Source organism: Engraulis encrasicolus, chromosome 13, assembly GCF_034702125.1.
Source record: "Engraulis encrasicolus isolate BLACKSEA-1 chromosome 13, IST_EnEncr_1.0, whole genome shotgun sequence".
Classification (NCBI taxonomy): Eukaryota; Metazoa; Chordata; class Actinopteri; order Clupeiformes; family Engraulidae; genus Engraulis; species Engraulis encrasicolus.
This window is the reverse complement of record NC_085869.1, coordinates 48,823,707-48,850,696: the sequence shown is the minus strand read 5'-3', so window position 1 is coordinate 48,850,696 and position 26,990 is coordinate 48,823,707. Positions and strand designations below refer to the sequence as shown.

The following is a 26,990-nucleotide window of genomic DNA, read 5'->3' as shown; positions in this document are numbered from 1 at the left end:
ATGGCCGACAGGAAAGGGGGTATCACATAGATATCGATTCCTCTCTCAACATTGCAGAATTTTAAACGCCTGATTTATTAGAGTTTTCAGATGAAATGGTCTAAGGAAACAGATAGGGCTTATTAAGTTCCATCCCTGCTGCTCTTGAGGCACGGTTTAAAAGTAGCCCATCCCAGCCCTTCCCATAATCTCAAATACAGCTCCACTACTTTATTAAGTCAGTCACCGCTAACAGAGGGAAACCATCCATCTTTAGAATGAAGTGATGTTATCTATGAAAACCTTTGCGTAAATGTTAAAAGCTGTATGGTGGCAGTGTTAGGATTATGAAGACAAAGCTTTTCAAAATGATATCTAAGGAAGTCTCTCTCTCTTTACAGCATCCTGTGCTTCGTGATGTTAAAAAGGGAAGCTAGACATCTTTCACCCACTTAGAGCCTTTACAAAAAAACACAAAAGCACAACAGAGCACACAGTCAATCACCAATAGAATTGTGCCTCTACAATAATAACACTGAAAGATAAAAAAATACCTTTGTTATGTGAATGGCTTAAATGAAATGCATGAATGGAATCCAGTGCAGAAAAAACACACACACACACACACACACACACACACACACACACACACACACACACACACACACACACACACACACACACACACACACACACACACACACACACACACACACACACACACACACACACACACACACACACACACACACACACACACACACACACACACACACACACATTTATAAGTAAGGCAGCAAGTTGAGGTCAGTTAGCTGTGCAGTATTCCGCTGAAGTCACATGTGATAAAATTAGCCAATCTTCACATGCAGGTTACAGTAACATCAGGAAGCAAACACCACTGGTTAACATTTATCGTGCCTTTTCAGTGTCATGGTTACTTCCAAATGTGTTAGTGGGCTAAAGCGATAGTATTATTCTAATTTAGTAGAACATTGCATTTCACTTGATGTAGGCCTATCACACGTGCAGTAGCTTAGCTCTACTAGGGCTTTTGGGGGCACTGTTATTCTCAAAATATCTTTAGTGAACATCAAAGATGATTGGCAGGAGATAGACAGTTATGATTGTCCTATGGTACATCATTTATGGGACACCTGAGCAACACATTGACCATTGTAAATGGTGGGGCTTCCTCTGTATAACTCTTTATGAGTCAGTCCAACCACGTTCTGAAAGACGCTAATGTGGATCTTTTAATTGTTTTTTATTATGAACACCAAAATGATAATAACTAAGCAAACATACTTTTAAACAACACAAAATAGGTGCTACTTTGCATAGCTTAACCTTCAAGTAGCCTACTGAATGTTAGGCCACATAACACCACAGGCTACAAATACTGAACATTCTATGCACTTACAGGATGACAGCCAAGGCTGAAAAACTGACATGCCTGATTAGGCCTCATGTAAACCTTCCTCATGGAAATGGACCAGTCTTATTGACTGATCGCATTGGTGTATCTGTCAATTAAAATGTCATTTTCTACTTACTGGATTTACGGCATGCCTGTTCAGAAAGCAACTCGGGCTCTGGAAGGGAGAGCCAAACTGACACTGACACTGACAAAAGATGGAGTTGATTTTGTTATATTCCACTTGTAGTAATTCCCATTTGTAAAGAAAAACACATCTTACATAGTAGCTAAAACATGGGACCTTCTAAGCTTTCTCTCCTAATTTTCAACATATCTTACAGTACCAATATAATTACCTGTACCTGGCAATCCTTCTTTCATTTTATTCATTTTTCATTTTTGTGTAATTTCTGTTGCTGCTTTTCCCTTTTCCCTCAGGAATTTCATTCCACTTTTTGTGCTTGTGTATGCTTGTGTATTAAAATACACTGCCAAAAAAGTTGTCACACATGTGGTGGGAATGGCTTTACCTTTGATGATGGCCCACATTTCCTGTGTTATTGTTTCAATACGTGTCTGCAATAACACAAAATTGAATTCCAACCAGGCGTCCGTTTCTCGATTATTGTCGTTGCTAACCGTCTTAAGACCGTCTTACCATTCCCTTGGATTTAGTGGTGAGCGTCGCTGTCGAGAGAGAGTTGAGTCACTCTTATGAAGGACGTTGCTACCGTCATTAGCAAAGACGCTTTCGAGATGCGGACCCCAGTACAGTGTTGTATTCATTTTTCACCAAGATTTTGCATTGATTATGATGGGATCTGAAGACTAGGCTTAGTAAGACAAGGCCTCCACACCAAAAGACTCTCAATGGGGTTATGCTCTGTGATGGCCAATGAGTGGAAATTAAGTCTTGCGCTCCTTCAAACAATAGTGTGCGATGAGTTGAAATTGTGAAAGTGTGTTTTTAGGAGCATGAGACACATCGTTTTGACACATGGATCAGACCTTAAAGGGACAGTTTGGTCAATTTCAACATGCAGTTGTTATGCTCACACTACCCTGGACTTGTCAGTGCCTGAGATTTTTTTGTCTTCTTCTTCAGCCGTTTCCGAGATCCTGGTCATTGTAATGGGGGCAGCTCTTTGTTTACATTTCAAAAAAACATTTTTATTTATTCCCAAAAACATCCAAAAGGTTATAAAACATCAGCAGACAACTAGCAAACAGCAGTACCTTTTGGGAAAATATTAAGAGTTGGCCTGTTTCATTTTTTAAAAATGTAAACAAACGCTGCTCATATCTCGGAAAGGGCTGAGCCGAAAAATGTGGCATCACCAGGTACTGACAAGTCAAGGGTAGCGTGAGCAATACAACTGCATGTTGAAATTGACCAAACTGTCCCTTTAACCTGACCTTATCCAGACCTCAGAATCCTTGGCATATGCTGGAAAATGCTTTGCGTCGCAGTCAGACTATCATCAATGCAAGATCTTGGTGAGAAATGAATGCAACACTGGAAGGAAATCAATCTTGTGACATTGAAGACACTTTTTGAAACAATGCCACAGCATAATTGTGCCACAATCAAAGATAAACACGTTCTAAACATTTTAGAGGGTGTGGCCTTTCTTTTGGTGGGAACTTTTTTGGTCTTGCAGCGTATTAACCTGCATTGAAAACAGTGGTAAATTATCAATTTTCTTCCCAAAATAGTATAGCTTGAAATAAGTAAAAAAAAAATGAATATGTATAAATAATGGAATTGGAGCGATAACATCCATTTTAGAAACAGAAAAAAAAATCCTTCTGAAAATGACACTGCACTGAGGCCTACTCGCACGAAACCTTGAGGGACATTCAAGAATGACAGATCAGTTTCCCCCCAAGCACTCTTCCCAGCGCCCGCTACAAAATCGGACAACACAGCACACCACCACAACACAACCACAGACACGGCACAGCCTCACCATATAGCCTACATGCTTAGGTACTGTAGGACAATGAAATGTTAAAAGCAGTATCAATGGCAAGCGGAGCTTGATTGAAAACAAGATCTATAATCTGTGCTGTCGGCGGGGTGATGAGGCACCCATAGGGGGGAAAAAAGCTTCTTACCAGCCATATGCTTGTGTTAGAAAATCAGTTTCTGTCAGACAGAATTTTTGAAAAGCATACAAGGCTAAGCTCCCACACTTGCTCTTGCTCACTCTCCTCTCTCTCTCTCTCTCTCTCTCTCTCTCTCTCTCTCTCTCTCTCTCTCTCTCTCTCTCTCTCTCTCTCTCTCTCTCTCACACACACACACACACACACACACACACACACACACACACACACACACACACACACACACACACACACACACACACACACACACACACACACACACACACACACACGCAAAAGCGTGTCTGTAGAGACAGAAACTATTTCTGGCAACCATGCTCTCACTAAATAATGAAATATTGGCTGTAATAACAAAACTGGCTGGGACTGAAGGAAAACACAGACAGACACGCACGGATGGAGTAGCAGCGCGAGGGGGGAGGCCAGGCCAGCCCTAGCTCCAGCTCTCCAGCTCCACTGGCACCTGCACTCAATCGGCCTCATTTGTTTGTCTGTGATACCTGCTTTGAATAGCTTTGCATCTCTCCTCCATTCTCAGGGCACTCAATCTGATTTGACAGCTTTAGGTACATATTATCGTAGGTCCACAAAAGCCTAAGCAAGCAGGTTGTGTGAAACCCGAGAACACCCGAGAGATTTTGATCCAGAACACTTGAAAAACATTTGCTAAGGCCTACCTATATCCCCCAGTCCACTGGCCAAAAGATGAGGTGAGATTCTCTATGAGCAACAGTAATGAAAAAACAATAGTGACAAAAATCAGACCACTGATTCTTATCTGCATGAAAACAATGTACACTGGCTACAAAATCACATCCGAATCAAATAGATCTACCAGTCAGGCACCAGGCAAGCCAGATCAGGAAGGCTAGAATACCTGTAGCTTACACTGTCACAACATTCAAAAATGTATTAAGAATGGTATCAACTTTACATGAATAAGAGTTTGGAATGTAATAGTTATCCTATCCATTCATCTGTTTCTAATCCCACCACACTGACAGCACGATATTCACACCTTGCTTATAAGAAGGCCTTATAATAACAACACGAAGAAAGAAAGTAAACACACTATTTTTAACTACCTAGATAAGGAGACAGACTATTTATGCAAGTGGAAGTTTATTTCTGTTATGGTCACCAATGCAAACTGGAGCTGCCTGTGTGTTATATAATGACACCACTTAGACCAGGTGGCCCAACCACAGTACCTCAGCTATCCACGCCATCAATTCTCCAGCTCTGCTGCGCATGTTACTTTTTACTTTTAAATACTTTGCACACAGTAGTTGTATGTTGATGTATGTTACAGCTGGCAGGTATAGCAGGTATAACAAAAAGTATGTAAAAACAATCCGATTTGCCAAAAGTTGTGAATAATGCATTCAGATCTTTTTTTTAATTCATAGATATATTTTTTTTAATTCTACTTTTGTGACTGAAATGAGTTATATTTTTGTCGTGTTTTAAATTTGTCATGTAATAATTTCACATTATCCATTATTCTGTAGTCTAGTAGGCCCCCTCATGTCATTAATAGTGAAGGCAGAAATCTATAAATCTGCCCTTACCAGATGATGATGATGGAGTGTATGGAATGTGTGATACTTAACCAAAATCTGTGTGATATTTAACCAAATCAATACCTCAACACCTCAATACATCTCCCCCTATTTTCAGTGGAAGAACAACTGTATGCTATACTGCATGGTGTAGGATGTTTCCCACTTACTGTATGACATTTCCAGGTAACATAAACTTTGAAAATGCCTCAAACAATAAATATGTTTCCATAGAAATATCAACCAGCAACCTTCAACTCCACTTGTACTTAGACGTACAGTACAGTCTAAGTCCATATCACTATCGCCTCTAGAGACGCCTGATGATGACCAATGATTACATCCCTGGGTATGTGTTGTGTGTACATCTGGTCTGTGTCGTCTCCGTTCCGCACATAATGAGAAACATGTGGTAGAAGTGTGACGGCTCATGCCGCACAGTCTGTTTATCCCGATGAGTGATGTAGGAAAGAGCATGTACCGTACTTATTTACATGTCGTGAAGACTTCATTTAAGATGTTGTCATTAAACATGCTCTGTCCCGCTGTAACCATGACTTGTGTGTGCAGGGGTGGACCTATAGGGGGGGACAAGCAGGGCATTTGTCCCGGGGCCCATGGGGCTCTCCCGTGTATTGGTGGTTTGGGCCCTATTACGACCATGGCTGGTTTGCTGGACCTGGGCCCTAATTAGTGTGTTGCCCTGAGGCCCTATGTGCACTTGTTCAACCACTGCTTGTGTGTATGTTCACCTTCATGACGTTTACGACTGAGCTCAGGTTTGGAAAGGGCTACATAAAAACGCTCGGTCTATAAAATCTATAATGTTCAGTAATGGGTATATCCCCACGGCGGTGATGCATGGTCTACATTTAAGTAGCCTACATTCTAAAGTGCAAGTCCGCCGTGTAAAAGCACCCCTGAGGAAACTTGTGGAAAAACACATTATTACAAAACTTCAGTGCTCTCATGTGTTTAAGTAAATGTTACAAGTTTCATTTGCGGTTTTCAGACAAGTGCTCTCAAGTAAAGGTACAGTAGGCCTACATCCCAAACAAAAAACACGCACATCCATTGACTGGTTTCGGGTGCAGGTTCAAAAAAGTAAATCCATAAGTAATGAAGAAAACCGCACACCGATGAACTCCCATTTAAGCCATTTTTAATGCGTGACGTTTCGGGCCACCCTGGCCCTTCCTCAGACTAACAAACTAACTTCCTTAGTCTGAGGAAGGGCCAGGGTGGCCCGAAACATCACTCATTAAAAATGGCTTAAATGGGAGTTCATCGGTGTGCGGTTTTCTTCATTACTTACAGTAGGCCTACATCTCACAATGTTTCGTGATCTGAGTGCGCCTGTGAAATACTGTACGTACAGTAAATGTGCTCTTTGTCAGGAGATAGAGAAGAGATGAGCAGAGGGAAGCAGAGGCGTAGCAGCAATTTCTGGGCCCTAGAGTATTATGTACAATCAGCTCCATTGTAAACCCACCCTGCTCTTTTATCTAGGTACAGGTACATACAGCATATCTGACTCTGTGTGGGCCCCCTGCACAAGTGGGGCCCTGGTAACTCAGTCCCACTTCACCCACTATTTTGAGGCCCCTGGAGAGAAGCACTCTGTGTGTCTCTGTGAATGGCCCTGTAGCTCCCTCACCCAAATGAGGTGCCTCTGTCACTTCAGTCCTCACTGACACACAGTCACACATAGCAGAATCACACCCAGACTTCCAATCAGCACTTTTTTTTCTACACGAGGCTGCTTAGCTTACACATGACTTCTCTCTGCCGCCCAAAACGGTTTGCGGCTGTTTTACACTCCGATGCATTTAACGATCCCTTCAACTCACAGCACAAACACAAAGGTATTTTCCCACTAAGGCTCTGTCTACATCTCCGTCCCCTTGCCTTTCCCTCTCTCTCTCTTTTTTTACAGGCACACAGGCACATACACACACACACACACACACACACACACACACACACACACACACACACACACACACACACACACACACACACACACACACACACACACACACACACACACACACACACACACACACACACAAAGTTTTAGTTTATTTCAGTTTAGTTAGTCTCTCTCTATTTCTCCATCTCCATCTCTTTCTGTTTCTCAATCTGTCTCTCCCTCTCCACCCCCCACTCTCTGTTTTCTCTTACTTCCCCTTTTCCCCAACAGGATCCCAAGCTTGGGTATTTAGGGGACGGGATGGGATGTCATGGCAACTTCAGGGTTTGGTTTGAAATGAGAGACAGAGAGAGAGAGAGAGAGAGAGAGAGAGAGAGAGAGAGAGAGAGAGAGAGAGAGAGAGAGAGAGAGAGAGAGAGAGAGAGAGAGAGAGAGAGAGAGAGAGAAACTTTTGGACTCCGGCCCAAACCCGGTCCAGCCCGGATGCTTGCTGGCTTGCTTAATTTGCGTGTCAGGGGATAATTAAATGAGAGATATGGTCAGACATGGTCCAGTGAGAAAACCAGCCATGAAGGCAGGCTCAGCCACCACCACTACTACCACCACAGCCATATCACCGATGGAGAGCCAGGCAGGCAGGCAGGCAGGTACAGTAGGTGGGAAGGTTCAGCCCATTGAGAGTCTCACTGGTTCAGCCACTACCACTACCGTATAGCTACAGCTCTGATGGAGAGCCACTGCAGCACTCCCCTCTCCAGGGTGCCCGTCTGGGGAGAAGTGATGGCGGTGATAGCTGAGAGAGAATGGCCGGAGGGGCCGGGGCTAGGGCTGGGGCTGGGGCTGGTGATGAGGCTGTGTTGGGGTGTCGTAGCAGGGAGGGAGAGCCATGCAGGCAGGCAAGGCAGCAGAGGCAGGGCCGGTGGCCAGGCAATCAGGAGAATATTTATAGAGTGGCATTAAACCTAAACCCACTGTGTGATCCATTCACAAATCATGCTAAGACACAGGGAGTCGGATAACACCACTCTGCCGGATGCGATCAGGATGAAAGATTTCGTCCGTGCAATGGTGCATTACAGGCCTTGAAGGCTTTCTATTTTTTTTTCCCACAAAAGATATTAAAGACACAAGACAAGACACACTGGCTTGTCACTTCTTTCCGACTCATTGTGTTTCTAATTTTTTTCTAGCAATACTGAAACTCAGTCGGAAAAAGTGAACAAATTTAAGCACACAGAATTTTTTTACTCCGACCCCTAAAAAAACCAGCTGTTACTACGATACACTTATTCCTCCTCAGTGTGTTGATAACGTTTTTCCTGGCTACTGTACATCATTGTGGGTTGCAGACAGACAGCAATGCAGGTTTAATGGCTGTCAGTGCAAATGACACATGTGCATGCTAGCCTCGGTAAACCTAACTATAAGAAAACAAAGGAGAAATTCTTTTTATCACCTCTAGTGTATGTATTCGTTTTGATATTCATTAATTCCCTATATTTCAGAATATGGAAGTATTAATAATGTACTGACTTAGACAAACATATTTTTGTATTTTACGGTAACGCTCGTCTGCATATTAGGGAGAATTTCAGAATTACGGCAAAATTTCAGGCAGTATTTTCAATCAGTTCATTAGAAACTTGGAATGAATCAGAAGCTTGGAATAAAATCAAAACATTTCTGTCTATTTTCAAAGATGAATCCTTCCTCTGGAAAAATATTACATATAAAAGTAGACATTTTCTGTAAAGGCAAAATACACCATTTGGTTTTATGGAACATTGTAAAATTGCTCAGAGATCCATACAATACAGCCGGTTTCACACAGCAGCGAGCAGTCTTTTCATTCATGCATTGCAATTTTACCATGGAGGCAACATTGGTACAAGAGCATTCTTTTCGATGTGGAGCAGCTTTGTTGTTGTTGTTGAGCACAAAACTCAAGTATGTATTCAACAGATGCTCCCTTCAAGCTCCACTTTCCTGCTCTCCCTCCAATATGAGTGATCACCTAGCTGGGCAGAGAGCAATGGCCTATTTTCAGGCAGGAGCCAGCTTATTCATGTATTGATCCCTATGTCAGACGAGAGCTGCTGAGGAGGCCGGTGGTGGTGGTGGTGGTGGCGGTAGGGAGAGGGCTAAGACAAGCCGTGGATGTGGATTAGGGGCATGGATGATGGGGTAGGGGTAAGGGAGTAAGAGGGGTTGTATATATCGGCAGCGAACCATTTCCGACATTTCCCCTGAAACGCTGGCATCCACATTCCAGCTCCTATTTATCATGGGCGGACACATGTGAGGCAAAAATTGCTCTGCTGTGTGATAGCTTTCTCCACAGACAGAGGCACACACACACACGCGCGCACACACACGCGCACACACACACGCGCACACACACACACACACACACACACACACACACACACACACACACACACACACACACACACACACACACACACACACACACACACACACACACACACACACACACACACACACACACACACACACAATCATTCCCTCTCTTAAGCCATTTCCGTCCATCTCACTGCGTGTGTCTTCTGACAGTTGAAGAGAATGCGAGTGCCGTCAATAAGAAAACAGAGCCATCACACTAGTGGAGAACGATCACAAGAAAGCAAAATAGAGAAATGCTTAGAGAGAGACAGAATAAGAGAGATAGAAAGACATACAGATAGACAGGAAGGTAAGTAAGATAGACAATTAGATAGAAAGAGTCGGAATGAGAGAGAGAGAGTGAGAAAGACAGACTGTACAAAAAGGGAAAGGTAAATAAAGGAGGAGAAAAAAGAAGAAAAAAAGAAAGGACAGGAACACCCTCGCATCTCTCTTGTTATCTTCTGTAAGGAGGTTGGTGGTGTATGGCTGGCAAAGCCTAGTTATCACAAATCCCCCCATCTGTGAGCCACGTCTGAGGAGAGAGAGAGAGAGAGAGAAAGAGAGAGAGAGAGAGAGAGAGAGAAAGAGAGAGAGAGAGAGAGAGAGAGAGAGAGAGAGAGAGAGAGAGAGAGAAAGACAACGGTCCAAACCCGGTCCAACCCGGATGCATGCTGGCTTGCTTACTTGCGTGTCAGGGGATAATTAAGTGAGGCAATTCCAGATCTGTCTAAGTCAGCTCCCCTGCTCATCACAAGGAGGCAGGGGAATTAAGCGAGATGGGGTGGTGGTGGACGTAGGACAGAGGGTGGCGATGAGAGAGAGAGAGAGATTGAGAGAGAGAGAAAGAGAGAGAGAGGGAGGGAAGGGAGAGACGATGATGCACCCGGGAGCATCAGGCCATTTGCCATCTATCACTTCGAAGTATTGATCTATTTCCACAGAAAAGGGAAGGAGCGAGTGAGTCATTTGAATTGACAGAGGCCGAAATTACTCACACACACAAGAGGGGCGGGAAAGGTGGGGGAAAAAAAATCCGAATGCATTTGGCGGGTACCCGGAGACCAGGACACAAGCACTCATAAATCCCGGCTGTTTGTCTTGTCACCAGCAGAAGCGTCAAACAGACATACATACATACATAAAAAGCCAGCGCTGTGGCACTGAGCACAGGGCGACCACGTCCCTCCAGCACTGTGCAGATCATCCTGCTCTGCTCTGTGCCTTTTGAGAAGCAATAGTATGTAAACAGGCTGTTTGGAGAGCCTATGTGTAATCCCCCTCATGCAACAGAGACCTGAAGCGTCCAGAAACTTGGGAAGGGGTGGGGGGTGGTTGTTTTGAAATGGAAGCTCATAACCCATTCAGCTACATGCAGAGTCCACATGCCAGCTGATGTGCTGGAAATATCAGAATGCAACACAGCACAACCTTCTCTCAGCGTCAAAACACAGATGACACGTTTGAACATGAGATTGAGGCAGCTACAGATGGATGCATATGATGGCTACAGCTCGTCATATAGAGAAACTATTCATCACTGTAGCGTACAGTATAGGTAGACACCTACCGTACCGGGAGCTACAGATGTGCCATGACAGAAAGAGGAAAAGAGAGAGAAACAGAGAATGTGGAGGGAGAGAGAGTAAGAGGGAAAAGAGAGAGAAGTGAAAGAGGAAGATGGGAAATGAACATTAAGAATTCAGTCTTACCTCAGTGACGATGTCTGCTCCTCGTGTTGATGTGAAAGTACCAGCTTCCTCCGAGCAGAGCATGGGGAGAGGGAGGGAGAGAGAGAGAGAGAGACTGTGCGTGTGTGTGTGTGTTTAGGCGCGCATGTGCATCTGTGCGTGTTTGCGTGCCAGCGCGTCTGTGTGTGTGTGTGTGTATGCGTTCCTGAAGCGCTGTCTCCTATGAGAAGGCTGTTAAAGACAGCCTGGTCGGTCGTGGTAGCAAAGACCCTCCACTGAATCGCGGTAACATCCCTCCCCTTCTGCATGAATTAATTAAACCATTTTTTTCCTTCCTGCTTCTCCCTCTTTTTCCCTTTTCTCTCTGCACGTTTCTCTCTGCTGATTGTTCTCCCCTACAGTAAGCTCTGTGCCTGTGTGCAGTCAGGTTAAAATGTCCCTGTGCTTTCTTCTCTGACACGCTGTTTACACCGCGCCACACTCTATCGCTCTTCTGCTCTCTCTCTCGCTCTCTCTCTCTCACTGCCTCTCCCTCCCTGCCTCCCTCCCACATGAGCTTGCACTGTCTCGCTCTTTCGCGCACACACATGCACAGCACACTCTTTCTCTCTCTCTCTCTCTCTCTCTCTCTCTCTCTCTCTCTCTCTCTCTCTCTCTCTCTCTCTCTCTCTCTCTCTCTCTCTCTCTCTCTCTCATACACACACATACTCACCCCTGCTTGCTCTCTCCCTCTCATCGACTGCACAATGTCATGGTGCTTCAGAGAGGTGTTTCTCTCTCCAGAGTCACAGCACTAATACAGTATCTCCATGGGTCCAAGTAGTTCTATTTCTTCTGAAGATACATGATCTATTTTTTTCTGTCACTGTTGCTATTATTTTTCTTTTTCTTTCTGCTTTTTTGCACTATCCTCCATTAAACTACAGCCTTGCATGTGAACACACATGATGTGAACACTAATTGAAAATGTCCAAAAAGATAAATCAGTGCATTGATACTTTGAGCAATATACTGAAAAATGATTCTTGTGAAAATTCTGTTAGGTGGCATCATAACAGTACATGTTGAAGGGTTAATTCAATACTATTCTGAGCACATATGGTCCCACTCGATTTTAATGTTAAAGTTTAACACTTTGAGTGATGAATTAACACTGTGAAGTCATACATGCTCAAAATAGTGTTGAATTCAACTCTTCAAGTGTTGATTCAACACTCACTGAGTTGAAAAGCACTAAATCGAGTGGGACCTATATACTCTGAGCAGTGTTGAATGAACACTGCACATTTTACTGTGTAACAGTATGGTAAACTGAAAAGGATCATCATAACAGATTCTTTTTTATGCAGCAGAACGCTAGAATCTCTAACAGGCGTACATGCACATACATAATGTCCTACACATCAGTGATATAGGTACACAAAAGGGAATGTTTAATGAAAATGTAACCTGGGATTTATTGCACAGGTTCCTGTACTAAAGATGGAATTATCATGTTTTGCTAATGAATGAGAGCATATCCAATGTCTGTCTGCATAGGGTCAATGTAGATGACAAACATTAGACAACATACAGTATCTGGACTAGAGGAACTTTTGGTTGCTTTCCTGCTTTGCAAAGATGTGTGAATTAGCCAACATGTGACAAAAGACAAGAAAAATGTGTGAGGTTCACACACAGAACACTTCTTCAAATGATTCTCCATCAGAAAATGTCATAAGCGGTGACGCAAGTCAAGCAAAGGCCAGCCAAGCGAGCAGAGTGTCAGCTGAATGACGAGGTCGAGGGGAGGTACGGCGGGGGCTTATCAAACAATTTTTGGCCATGCTGTGATGCGAATTAAGCGTTTGCAATTCTGCCGTTGCACTGTTTCATTTGGACGGAATACAAAAGGACTAAAATAGCAAACGCGGGCTCCACCCATGAGAGTGTGATCAAAAGCAGACGGGTTTTGTTTGGCAAAACTTTAAGAATGCCTCTCGGCCTTCATTTTTACCTTAAAAGCACGAATCAAGATCTCTCTAATTTGCATGTGGATTGTGGTGCTTTTACAGCACTGTCATGACAAAACAACATATAATGACAAAAAGAAAAATGGTACAGTTTTTCATGGTAATGGTATTAAAATGTAGAGTACGCTTACTGACACTGATATTAAGATGGAGGACACAAAAAAAAGATCTGGCAACATCCAGGGTAAAATGAAGTCCTGAATGCTTATAATGTTTTCAGTGACCATACAGTAAGATACTGTACATTTCTGGGATATGGTGCCATAAAGTCAGAAAAAAACTATTGCTTGCCAGGGTGATAACAGTTAAGTTTTGAGCTCAATTGTGGATGCAAATGAAATTGCCACAGTGAAAACAATGCATCTGAAAAACACAAACTCAGCATCGCTATCATCTGCTACTGAATTGGACTGGATTTTCTTCCGCACGTATCTGAAGACGGCCGTTGTGTGTAGTGACATATCAGATGAATGGCTGAGGCAAAATGGGCCCTTCACACCCGGCAGGATCAGATATGCATGTCTGCATGCAGTTCCCCTTCCACCAGCATGATAACGGCGTCGGTAAACAATTGACCAATTTCACAGCAGCCGTAGCAGCGGCAGCACTGTACACTATCTCCTTGCTTTCGAGGTGGCTTCCCCCTGCTTGCCATGAGGTTTTACTGTGTGCTTACGTGTGTGTGTACTGTGTGTGTGTGTGTGTGTGTGTGTGTGTGTGTGTGTGTGTGTGTGTGTGTGTGTGTGTGTGTGTGTGTGTGTGTGTGTGTGTGTGTGTGTGTGTGTGTGTGTGTGTGTGTGTGTGTGTGTGTGAGAGTGTGTGTGGCGGGACTTTCCTGTGAGTAAAAGCTAGTAAACTAATAGTACCGCTGCAGTATGGGCTCACCATTATTATTATCCTTCCTTCCCCTCACATTCTCCCTCTCTCTCTTTCTCTCTCTCTCTCTCTCTCTCTCTCTCTCTCTCTCTCTCTCTCTCTCTCTCTCTCTCTCTATGATGGCCAGAGCGAGATAGTAGACAAGTTACATGACTGTTTCTACAGTGGGCTACATGTTGTACATGTTATTGGCCATGATTACACGAGACATTTCCTTACGAATTTACTCCATTTAATTAAAAAAAAAACTTAATTCTGCTTTGAAAACGTCATGTTAACATTTCACAATTCAGAATTGAATGAAAGTGTAATGTAAACTCCACAAACTATTTAATTCCGAATTGTTAATTTGGAATTAAAAACAATGTAAACGTGGCCATTGTGTGTGTGTGTGTGTGTGTGTGTGTGTGTGTGTGTGTGTGTGTGTGTGTGTGTGTGTGTGTGTGTGTGTGTGTGTGTGTGTGTGTGTGTGTGTGTGTGTGTGTGTGTGTGTGTGTGTGTGTGTGTGAGTGTCTGTGTCTGTGTCTGTGTCTGTGTGGATGAGTGCTTGTGTTTTCGAGGGACTTTTATTTCTAAACAAAGCCTGAAGGCAAGACTTATTTGGAGCAATTAAAGCTATTCTCATTTGAAGCCCGGAATTAGTGTCTGATCTCAGCCTAACCCAATAGAACTGAGAAAAGTGTTCAACTGTGCAGACACCTTTACTTACTGTGCTTGAAACAGCATTCATTAGTTTTTGCTCGCTAGCGTAGCTTACCTGGCTCCAATAAGGTCACTTAATCACTCACACAGCTACCCACAAACATTTGTTAGCATGAATCATTTGAAACACACAAATTCCAAAACTAGCGATTTGTTCACACATCTAAAATTTTAACTAAATTCTGTTCATTGCGGTACGCATTTTGAAATGCCAAATGAGCAACACAGAATCAGACACACAGATAACATTGTGGTATCGCAGCCAGGATGAATGTCGAGCAATACTGAAACATTGGTTTTAATAGTACTCCAGTCCCCCATTCACTGCCTCACAACAGGAGCAACTTTTCCTGACCTCCTTGCACACGTCAGAAATACAAACTATTTTCAAGGGGGTGCTATGGCACACTGCGCTAATGGACCATTAAATGGATACAGTAGACAAACTAGCCACGGGAATCTGCCCTGGGTGCGCACACACACACACACACACACACACACACACACACACACACACACACACACACACACACACACACACACACACACACACACACACACACACACACACACACACACACACACACACACACACACACACACACACACGTGTGTGTGCAGATATTTCCGAACCTATGTGGATCTAGTGTATGTTACAATTGGAAGTACTGGTTACTTGGGCCTTGGACAGGTGAATTTGCAAGTTCCATTATTTTCACAGTGCTTTCTGTTTGACACAGAAAAAACACACGTACATTCAGCTCATGCGAAAGAGTCAGCAAAGGCCAGCAACATTTCCATTTACATGGAGGTGTGTGTGTCTATTTTTTTTCCAAACTACAAATGGACTGTCACCACACACCACTTGAACCGATGTTAACACACATATTGTACATACGCCCCCTCAATGGAAAGTTATCAGGGCACTGCATGTGTTTTCAAAGGAGTGCGCTACACAAGGGGCCTTGGGCAATCCAGGAAATACCATTCTATTTTTACACACACTCACCCACACACACACACAGACACACGCACGCACGCGCACGCACACGCACACACACACACACACACACACACACACACACACACACACACACACACACACACACACACACACACACACACACACACACACACACACACACACACACACACACACACACACATAGTCCACAGCCTCATGTATCCACCTCCATGGACCCGTCTACAGTGACAAATCTCACCACCCTTTGTGTCACTTAAAGGGGGGGCACCCCTCCGCATGGCTGGTCACTGTGGGAGGAATGGCCTCTACTTCTTACTACTATTACTAACGGCACTGAGATTTTGTGGACAAGGGGACTTTTAGTTCAGGGTGTGACTGAGTTTAGTTTTTAGACAGATGCTGGAAAAGGTGTGTGGGTGGAGATGTGGTGTTGGTTGTGTGTGTGTGTGCGTGCGTGCGTGTGTGTGTGTGTGTGTGTGTGTGTGTGTGTGTGTGTGTGTGTGTGTGTGTGTGTGTGTGTGTGTGTGTGTGTGTGTGTGTGTGTGTGTGTGTGTGTGTGTGTGTGTGTGTGTGTGTGTGTTTGTGTGTGTGTAATTGTGATGTGCAATTTGTGTTGTCATTTGAGTAGGAGTACTGTATCTGTTTTTTTTTCAAGGTTGTATTAGGCTAGCAACTTTGGCTAACGGATGACAACTCTCAGTGCTCGTAATTCACTCACTTTGTTGTTAAGATTATGAAATACCGGTAGCTTGTTAATGTCTGGCAGCTAAATCATACAGCAGGGTTGCTATGCAGACTGCAGTTCCTTTGGACTTGTTTGTGTACATGTCGTGTCCTGTAACTGCTGAAGTGACGTCATGACACAACGGTGGCTTGAGCGTGACCTGAGACTACTAAACAGCAGTGTACAGTACATAACAGGGCCGTGAGCCCCAACCACACCGCTGGAAAACCTTCATGCATACCGTACGTAGTTACCCTCAGCCTCACCAGAGCACAGAGAAATGAACAGTACAGAACATAAATGTGTTTTTATTGGGGGCGCTGTGGCGCAGTGCGCTAAGCCCCCCACATTTGGGCTTGCATGCCCACGGGGACCCCGGATCGAGTCCCCCGGTCCTGCCCCATCTCCCTCTTCCAATCGTTTCCGGTCTACTCTCATACTGTCCTGTAATGATAAAGGCCAAAAAGCACCAAAAAATACTTAGAAAAAAAGAAATGTGTTTTTATCAAGTAAGTTCAAAATACAGAGACAAGTGATAATCACCACTGAAGATACATGTACTGTACATGTGCAATGTTTTGTTTGTGATGATATTTGTCTCAAATAAAGGAATATACCAGTTCCATTATATTGTATTGCAATTGCAGGACCAATTCCAATACTGTATATTGTAATGCACTGCATGTTATCTTATGTTGGTTTTCTGTTATGTGGTTATGCTGTTAAAATGAGATAATGGAAATTGTATTTTTTCCAGATACTACAGAATACAGTGAGTATCTCATTCTACAGCCTGCAGCCTGCAGCATGTGTGTCTCTCTTGCAACATTCACGTTTTTGTGCTCATGCTCTTTCGCTCACATTCGTACAGTCTGCATAGTATATGCAATACAGCCTATATGTCAGCGCTCGACACCCACACCCGCTCGTGGACACACACACACACACACACACACACACACACACACACACACACACACACACACACACACACACACACACACACACACACACACACACACACACACACACACACACACACACACACACACACACACACACTCACACACACACACACACACACACGTGCACACTCTGCAACAACCCACACAAAGTCCTTGCTAGAGCAGTGTTGAGGTGTGACTGCGTGTGGGTGTGCACCTAGCACTGTGATAAAAGACACCAATTTAGCAAACTCATCAGAAATTGTTTTGTAAAAACAGACAATTCCATTCCACTAATAATAGCCTGTTGACACATTTTACTCATTGAGAGTATTTGTAAACATCTCATTGTGATTATGCAGGTGCGCTTCTGGTTACAGAGTCTGTTAAACAGACTAATCATAGTGCAGACAGGACAACCTTCGCTTTTTTTTCCTGACCAAAATGTGTGGCTGAAAAAACGCCCACTGGTTGCTGCACTCTGCAAGAAGGCACGCGGTGTGAAAAAAAAGACTTCCCTTGCCTGTCAACATGAGAAGAGGAAACAAAAATACAACTCTACATAGTTCACCACAATCGTCAAATGCACACATGTGCAGATCGGCTATACTTCACGTTTCCTTTGCAAGGACACAGCGAGCGTTCACACCAAGACATTTCCTTCAAACTGCATCAGCATTATGGTAAATGATCTTTCCTCCTGAACAGCATATTTCTTTTGAGACATTTGATGTCAAAGACCTTTTTAAGCTCAAGACCGACTCCCATTTAGGTTTAAGTGCGGGCAGTCCATGTCTTCAGTGAGCAGTTTGCAAGGTTAAGGGATCCATCTGTGCATGCATGGAAAGCCTTCAGATCAATAGAGCCTTGGCCTTACCTTGTCAGACATTGTTACAGTAGGTCTTCTTATCTCATCCAACCACTACAGTGTTGATGCAAGAACAGGCAGGCTTGACTCAAAAGATAAAACCTCTATGTGGGTTTGAATCCCAAGCAACATATTTTCAACATAAACACAAAAGACTCTTTCTGTGATGCGTGCGTGTGTGTGTGTGCGTGTGTGTGTGTGTGTGTGTGTGTGTGTGTGTGTGTGTGTGTGTGTGTGTGTGTGTGTGTGTGTGTGTGTGTGTGTGTGTGTGTGTGTGTGTGTGTGTGTGTGTGTGTGTGTGTGTGTGTGTCTGTGTGTCTGTGTGTGCCTCTCTGTGTGTGTGTTCCTATGTTCATCATACATTTGTTGAACCATGTCCACAGACATCATCACACCTCACATTCAGACATGAGTCAGGTAACCATGCACAGACATGTGTGCAAAATTCAAAAGGCCTGCATTCAAGCAGAACAAAATATCAGTTTGCAACAACAGGGAAACCCTGGTTAACCACGACTGACATCATAGTTTAAGCTGGGGAGAGCACACACTTTGTCAGTCTGTTGTGCCGGGCCATGACAACAGTAATTTATGTGAAGGTTGAGTTTTGATTGAAACTGGCAGACAAAGACGCCTTGCACATCCCTTGCACCCCCCCACCCCCCATTTGGCACCTGTGCTTGCAGATGCAGTAGCACATGGATTCACTTGAAGGACAAAACATCTGACCACTGCAGGTAGTTGTAACACATAAACTAGTTTGGAACGGAAAATAAACGCTATTATACCCAAATATGTTAAAGACTTCAAGAAAAACACAGTTTAATCCCCTATGAAGAGTACATAAGGGTATTGGTATTGCCACATTCTTCTTTGGAAAATGCAGCTATTGCTACATTCTTATTTGGAAATTGCAGCTATTTCACTGATAAAATATCCACGCACACACATTTCTTCAGCCACTGTTGTGCTGCAGATAAAGCAGTAGGACTTCTCTGTCACAGATCCCCCCACTTCCCTCTGATGCAGCCTTCAGTCTTGTCAAACAGTGACGTCGTAAAAGACAAATGAAAACACGGCACCTGCCAAACAGTTGTTAAACATCCCCCTAGTTTCCAGGCAAATATTCAATTGCAGAGCGGGCTAACACAGCCCATGCTGCATGCCCTGTTTAAACCCATCACTAAAGTAAAGTAAATTTGCTTCGGTGAGGATGCCAAGATTAGTACTGTATGGAGTGCAGTGCAGTGCATACCGCAGATGCCCAGTGGGGCAGGCTGCCTTAAGGCACAGCTCTGTTTCCCCATAGGAGTAAGATCTTCACCTATGATTGTATATGCATGATCGAGTAATTATGCTTTCACAATTATGTCTCCGCACAGCTGTCTCCACCCTCCCTGTGTTAATGAGGTTTATTTAGACTCTAGGCAGACTTCACATTTTTTTTCCCTTTCTTTGCGAGCGATACGAGGGGTCTGTCTTCAGGGGATATCTCGTATGACGTCACTGCAGGAGGATTTGTTTATCAAGAAAGCGGCATGGTGGCGGCAGCAGCAGTGGTGGAAAAGTAAACACTGAGCAGTGCTGTGTGCTGCTTGGGAGGGCCATGATTGGGGGGGGGGTGTTGGGGGGGGGGTGCGTGTGTGTGCATGCATGGGGGAGGGGGAGGGATGAACAGTGCTGATTGCTGAAGCAGGTAGAGAGGGGCAACAAGCAAGGAGAACAGTTCCGTGTAACTTAGAAATAGTACTGTAGGCCTACTACTGCTACTGTACCATTACTAATACTACTACTATTATAGTACGTATGTACTGCTAATAATAGCTACTACTACTACTACAGTACTACTACTACTGCTGCTGGTGTTGCTGTTGCTGCTGCTGCTACAATTTGTAAATATTATAATAACCATAATAATAACAATAATAACAATCATCATCATCATTACCATCATCATCTTCCTCATCATGATCAATATCATGATCAACATCATCATCCTCTTCACATGTTTAGCACAATCTATACAGATTACAGCCCAAACGGCTTCAAAAGTTTGGCAAGAAAACATCTCTGGAAATCCAGTGACGCCAGAAAGAGGAAGTCCATCTGGGAGCTACTGACAGTAATTCAAAAAGATGGGTGCATACTAGCTAGTGTTAATAATACCTGTATCTGTACCTGTACCTGTATCTACAACCCTGATAGCTGTGGACAAACAATGGAACTGACAGAAGATCTATGCGCGAAACTGAAATAGCAAAGTGCTCTGGTCTTAGAAGTGGTAGCAAATGCCATGCGCTGTGAACAACTGTGCTACCTGTGTAGCAAATAATGTTATTGAGGTAGTTGCATGAAATGAAGAAGTGTTTTAAAACTAAAAATATCATCAGTTGTTAAAGGGAGTCTATTAAATTAAAGATTTGGCGAGAGAGCGGGGGGGTAGGAGATGGTTCTTGGAAACTCTAAAATGCACGCTGTTATAAATGCTAAAAACATACTGGCTTCCTTTCAGCCGAACCATTGACCTTTTAAAGCTGAATCATGCTGCACCTAATGCTTCCTTCACTGACCTGCACAGACCTTTGAAATCGCTTATGTCATGACTTTCGTAGCAGCTTTTTTTTGGGGTGTTTACATAAATTCTTTATGACAACCTCTGTCCGGTGATACACACATTTCTTCGGCTGCCTTGAGTCTACACACTGTTAATGCCTTTAAAAAGAACTCGGATGAATTATTAAGTGATACCTCTCACCTGTCTGTACAGAAATACTGCCAGACTACTCCACAGTGCTGCTTTGAAAGCGCTGAGAGAGTCTCCAAGCAAAGGACTAGACAGCGGTGAAAAGGTGGAAAAACCTGCCGTAACTACATGAGAAAAAAAACACGATTTGAGAAAACCTCAAGACTATGCGCTGCTCCAGCCTTTCAGACAACGTTGCACTTGCTCCAAAAACTCTGCCAACATTTAGTTATACTTCAGGAAAACATCAGTAGACATGATGTAATGCATGGGGAATTCAGATAAGTCATTTCTTAGTATTTTTTGCCCTGAGAGGCACCACTTGTTTGTCTCAGTTAAGGCCTCTCTGCATAATCTGCCTGGCAACATGCTAATGTTTGCTCCCTGATCCAAAGGATAAGTTGTTCAGGTGATTGTTAGATTAACTGCCATGTCAGGCCAACTTTGATAGATCTTGTAAACATTTCCTTGTATTTCCACTCCCCCTTCCCCCTGCCACCCTCCTCCCTCAATTGAGGGTTGTGCTCCATCTGTGGTTCATGCAAATATAGTGCCCCAGTATGGTCTGTTTCCCCAGTTAAAACAAGTAATGCTAATAAAACCCTAATGTAATTATAATGCTCCAGGGCTCATTATTAGGGTCTAAATAACCAACAGGGGACATAAAAACACACAAGACAACTAAGTGGGCCACTGGTGCCTCCACCCCTGCTGTGCAGTGTTTATGTTGACTTTCCACCACATTGGTTCGCACATGGACGGTCTTTTTTTTTCCTTTAATGACATGTTGAAGGCGAAGAGAACAGATATGAGTATGGGTAGGGGGAGTTGGAATGATTGAAAACGTTTTCTTTTTCTTTTTTTCAACTTACCTCATGACCCTGGCAACCTGGTCGAATGGAACGAGAAAGGCTTGCCGTCACCATGGCAACGGAAGTCCCCAGGGACAGGAGAGGAGAGCAGAGAGCAGAGAAGAGGAGAGGAGATGAGAGGAGAGGAGAAGAAAGGATAGGAGAGGAGAGAAAAGGAGAGGAGAGGAGAGGAGAGGAGGAGAGCAGAGCAGAGATGAGATGAGATGAGATGAGATGAGGCTTGGAGATACATCTGTACGTTTGGTTCTAGAACATCTCCATGGACAGGTGTGGAGCATAACAGAGCTTTGGAGGATGAGGCACTGGGTCCGCTGGACTGGAAGAAGCCATGCCAGAGCTGCTGGAGGGAGCTAGTGGAGCTGCTGGCCTGTTGAATGTAAATGTTAATCACAGCTTTCTGCAGATACAGTGCCCACCTGACGTGCACAGGGGGCAGCAGCAGTGGAGAGAGCGTCTGGATTAGAGTCAGGGGACATCTGCAAGCCTCACGAGTCACGACATAGTTGTGGTGGGGTCCACTGGAGCGCTGCCATATCACTAGAGGCACATACCGTAGCTAGCTCACACTGATGCTGATCATGTAATGCAAATACAAATGCAGCTAGCACGCTTTCTGTTTTTGACACCAAAAGAGAGCTGCATGGCAGCTTCTCTGTGGCCAGATTTGTGTTGCTACTGTAGCTCAGTTAAGTTTGCATGATAGATGTACAGTGTACCTGTATACTACTATATGATAAAAATGTGACCAGCTTGATAGAGATCTTGGGTCATACAAACCTACTGCAACAGGTCACTGATCCACTGGAGCTGTGCAAGGGAGCTGCAGGCCTTTTGAATGTAAATGTTTATCACAGCTTCCATGCAGATGCAGTGCCCACCTGGCCTGCACAGGAGGCAGCAGCAGTAGACAGAGCATCTGGACTCTGGATATCTGGGATCCTCATGGCACAGTTGTGGTGGACGGCTCCACTTGAACACTGCCATATCACTGGGGAGACATGCGTAAAGATGACACTGAATACTGATTACGTTTTAAAATGCAAATACAGGCACACATGTAGTTTTTGTGCAGCAAAAGAAGGCTGTATTGCAGATATGGTTTGCAAGCTACAAGCCTTAAGCCTCTGCCCATGGTGCAAGAAAAAATGATATTGTTTAGAGTTTTTAAACGGGAGCACTGCCATATCACTAAACTAGAGGGACAAATAGATGAAAGCTACTGTTATAGGGCTACTGTAAAGGAAATGCACAAAGTACACAAAGCCTGTTATGCAGAGTATGGCATAATATTATGTTAAGTGTGGCATAATATAATTATGCTATGTATGGCAGATAAGTGTTGATTTTTTACTACTGTAGCCCAAAAAAAGAACACTATGTGGACTATTGTGAGCCAATTGTTTCTGAACCAAACTATTTTGTCAAACTATTTTCACTTCTAGGTGCCTGTTGTCTTTCAAGGAATACAAGAGCAAACACCCCATGAAACTTTTTGTGTGGCGTACAGAATGAAAATGTTTTACATTTAGTTCCCTCTTCCCACGCTGTTCTGATGCATGGCTCATACCGGTAATTAAAAGCTTAGTCACCAGCTCTGTGGTAATCACGACTATCTTCCGTCAAACACATAACGGCTGCAGACGAGTCACGCATGAACTTTTTATGTCTTGGCTGTGGAAATGCCTCTGTTGCATGGCCCTCTTGACCTTTTGCAAGTGACTTCCAAACCATATATATCAACTGATTAAGCCAATTCCTGATGATTTTCAGCTTAATTGTTTATGATTAATAAAAAAAATTTTTTTTAAGGAACATGCTAGTCATGATGGTCAGTTATAGAAAACTGTCTGTGTTGGAACAGATCTCAGGTATATGTTTGGTTAAATTGAACTAAATTGTATGGTTTCATCAATTTATAAAAGGAAGACATGGAATGGATATGTGCCACCTGACAGGGAGTTTAGATTACGCTGTTGTAGGAGGCATATTGCTGGATTTGGTTTCACCCAAGTGCCAAGGATTACACACTGTTTCCTCCAGATACCTCCAATCACTACCTCTCATTATGAAGTTCTAACCAATTGGTTAGCTAGCTGACGCGTACCTGCATTAGCAGGCTTTTTGTGCATATGTGTATAAAATATTGATCATGGTCTTTCCACATGGTCTTACATGTGGTAGCATATAAGGGCTTGACTTCTTGATTGTGACGTAAAGCACTGTGACAGCGGGTCTTGTCAGTTTTTGACGGCTCACTCTGCATTGCTGCACTCTACTCCTCTAGTCACTCAAAGAAAGTACGCTGTGAAGTACTAAATATTTAACGATGTGGCTTAGTTAAACTGAAGGGCTTTAACATTGAAGCGACACTATGCGGCATCTTCTTTTGGGGTCTTTAGGAACATGAAGAACAGACAGGGAATGATTTGAGAGAGGGAGAGATGGGGAAGGGTTAGGGCATTACCCAGGCCGGATATGACGCAGCTTTCACATGACACAATCAGCAGGAAAACGGTGCTCATATGATCAGACAAATACTGTATGTCTGTTTCTATCTGTGTTTATTTGCTTTTGGGTGGGTTTACCTTTTTTGATTAGTTAAAGAGGCTAATGAACATTTATTGTAATTCTGACAATTACAGGGAACCTCACAAAAATCAATAATTGCATAGTATTGCTTTCAATTTATTATAAATGTTTTATTTAAAAAATACATTTGTTTAATATTCTTCCCCAAGCACAGCAAAGAATGTTTTATCTAAATCACGAATTACACTTTTTCTGTTCTCCTGTTCTCTGTGCTGTTACTGTTGTGAATGATCAATATTATTTATCAGTTGATAAATATTATCAGTTGGCCAGTGCCAACCCCACATGCTGCTATTCTGCTCTTACCCATACCCCTCCAGTAACCAGCGTTTACCGCCGTAAGAACCGTAAATACTACTCCAAACAGGACAGGCCGATACCTTTGAGGAAAAACGTGGTACACACTCCTTAAGTGGACCCCTAAGTTTAGAGATGATGATATAATGATTTTTGGCAGATTCTAAAGGTTCTTCCCCATGCGACCAAACCTCTGGCTGCGGCTCACGGCTGCCGGTCTGCGTTCCTGGCGGGGGCTCTAATGGATTTTCCGGGGCTTTTAAAGCAATGACATATTCAGAGGCCTCGCTACTGCTGCAGCCGAGGAGAGCCGAGGCAGCTGCACAGTACAGCACAGCACAGCACAGGAGATGAACAAACACACACACACACACACACACACACACACACACACACACACACACACACACACACACACACACACACACACACACACACACACACACACACACACACACACACACACACACACACACACACACACACACACACGCCTTCCCTGCATTTCAAGCAGGGTTGATCTGAGGATGATCATACGGAGTAGTCTAGGTTTGCAGCAGCACCAAAGCTTTCGGTCTGTGAAAGGCTGGCGTGACCGTGGTGGGGGGTGGGGGATAAGGGGGCTTCAAAGTCTGACGTCAGATGCACTCTGGCCATAGTTCTGCAGCTTACGAAAGTCACAGTGATGGAAACTGTTTATACTGCGTCTCTGCCCCCGTGTGAAGGTATGTGGGTGTAAGAGGCTGGCTTTGTCTGCAAGTGTCAGACAGGAGGGCAGATGTGTGTTTCATGGACGCTTTAGTGAGGATTTGCATAGATTCCTTACGACACAGCTATAAAAGACTAAGGCCCTGTGCCAAAATGTCAAGTGATTCAGGACTGAATCATCTTACTGTAACTGCAGCGCTTCTAACTGAATTCAGTGTTCCCTTTCTATGCATCCAACAGTGGAACACACCACTCCGGTGAAACAATGAGCAATCCTTCCAAATCTTAATCATAAACAATAAAATGTTAATTTACACATTATGAAAGCAGCAATACACCCAAAGGTTATTTGTTAAACGCCCATTATGTATGTTTTCAAGTTACTCACCTTCATTAGCCAACCAATGCTTAAATGAGGTGAATAAAGACTCTCTGAACCGTTCCAGCTTTCAGTGGACTAAACACTATACTTGCAAAATTATCTGTCAACCTGAATTAGTACATCTCAAATGATGCTCTCTAAAATATAATGAAAAAAAGTTTTTCCAAGCAGCATATTTGGCAGTGTACAATAATAATCAGATCTGTAGTATCATATTTTGTCCTGTGTATGATGAATAATGTGCCTTAAAATAACCATTTGATTTGTGTACGATAATTTACCCAGTTTTGCTTTGAGGCATTCTGGCTTGAGTACTCCGGCAGCTGCTGCCAAACTTTTAGAGATTGTGAGTCATGCTGTCAGCCCATATTTTGGTGTCTCCAGACATATTTAAGATACCATCTGCAAATGTTATCCCTAGACCAGCAGCTTTTCTGTTCATGCACCTTCATACTGTATAACCACACCCTGTCTCTTCACCTACCTGTCATCATACAAGAGTAGTGTGAGAGGGAGAATCTAAGATCTTTACAACTATCATGTTGTGGTACACGTATACCAGCAAGTCCTGGCCACACCAAAAATGCACAACAACAAACAACACCAAGTTCAACCAAACATGTTTATCCTCAATTCATCTCAGCCTAACCAAATCTGAATCTGAATGTGAAATTTCTGGTTTATCATCATGTTTGCCAGCAGTAGTTTTGTGTCAAAGAACAGGCCAGGTTTAGTTTTTCCCCCATTGTCAATAGCCATCCACTGAGGATAAGATGCTACAGTGTGCTGTACACTTACTGTAGGGACAGACAGTAGGCACATTGAAGTCATGGAAAGTGGCGGAAATAGTTAACCGTATGGAAGAGCGAGCGGCAGAAGCGTTGAAAGCTGCAAAAGCGTTAATAGTGCTGAGCAAAAAATGACCTTGGCGGTAGCAGCCAATGGAATTTTTACATGTTTCTATGAGCATGAACTTTGGTTGGTCACTCTCCTTGAGCTCTCCACAATGCTTGAGGTTGAATCGTTTGCCACATTCATGGCCCCTGATCTGTGCTTTTCAGGAGGGACTCTGCCATGTTTTAGCTCTTTCAACGCTTGCTGTCCCCACAGTTAGCCCTGTCTGAGCCATTGGGCCGCCTGAGCTTGAGATCTACAGCAGGGGCACTGCTAAAG

At 43.6% G+C, this 26,990-nt stretch overlaps 1 protein-coding gene across 1 annotated transcript in view; it reads right to left on the bottom strand.

Moving 5' to 3' along the window:
* Positions 1-11,627, bottom strand: part of LOC134461321 (diacylglycerol kinase beta) — a 167,480-nt gene extending 155,853 nt beyond the window's left edge. Inside the window, exon 1 of the mRNA XM_063214152.1 lies at positions 11,137-11,627. The gene's annotated coding sequence lies outside the window, so the exon portion shown is untranslated. The remainder of the gene's footprint in view (positions 1-11,136) is intronic.
* Positions 11,628-26,990: the final 15,363 nt, after the last annotated feature.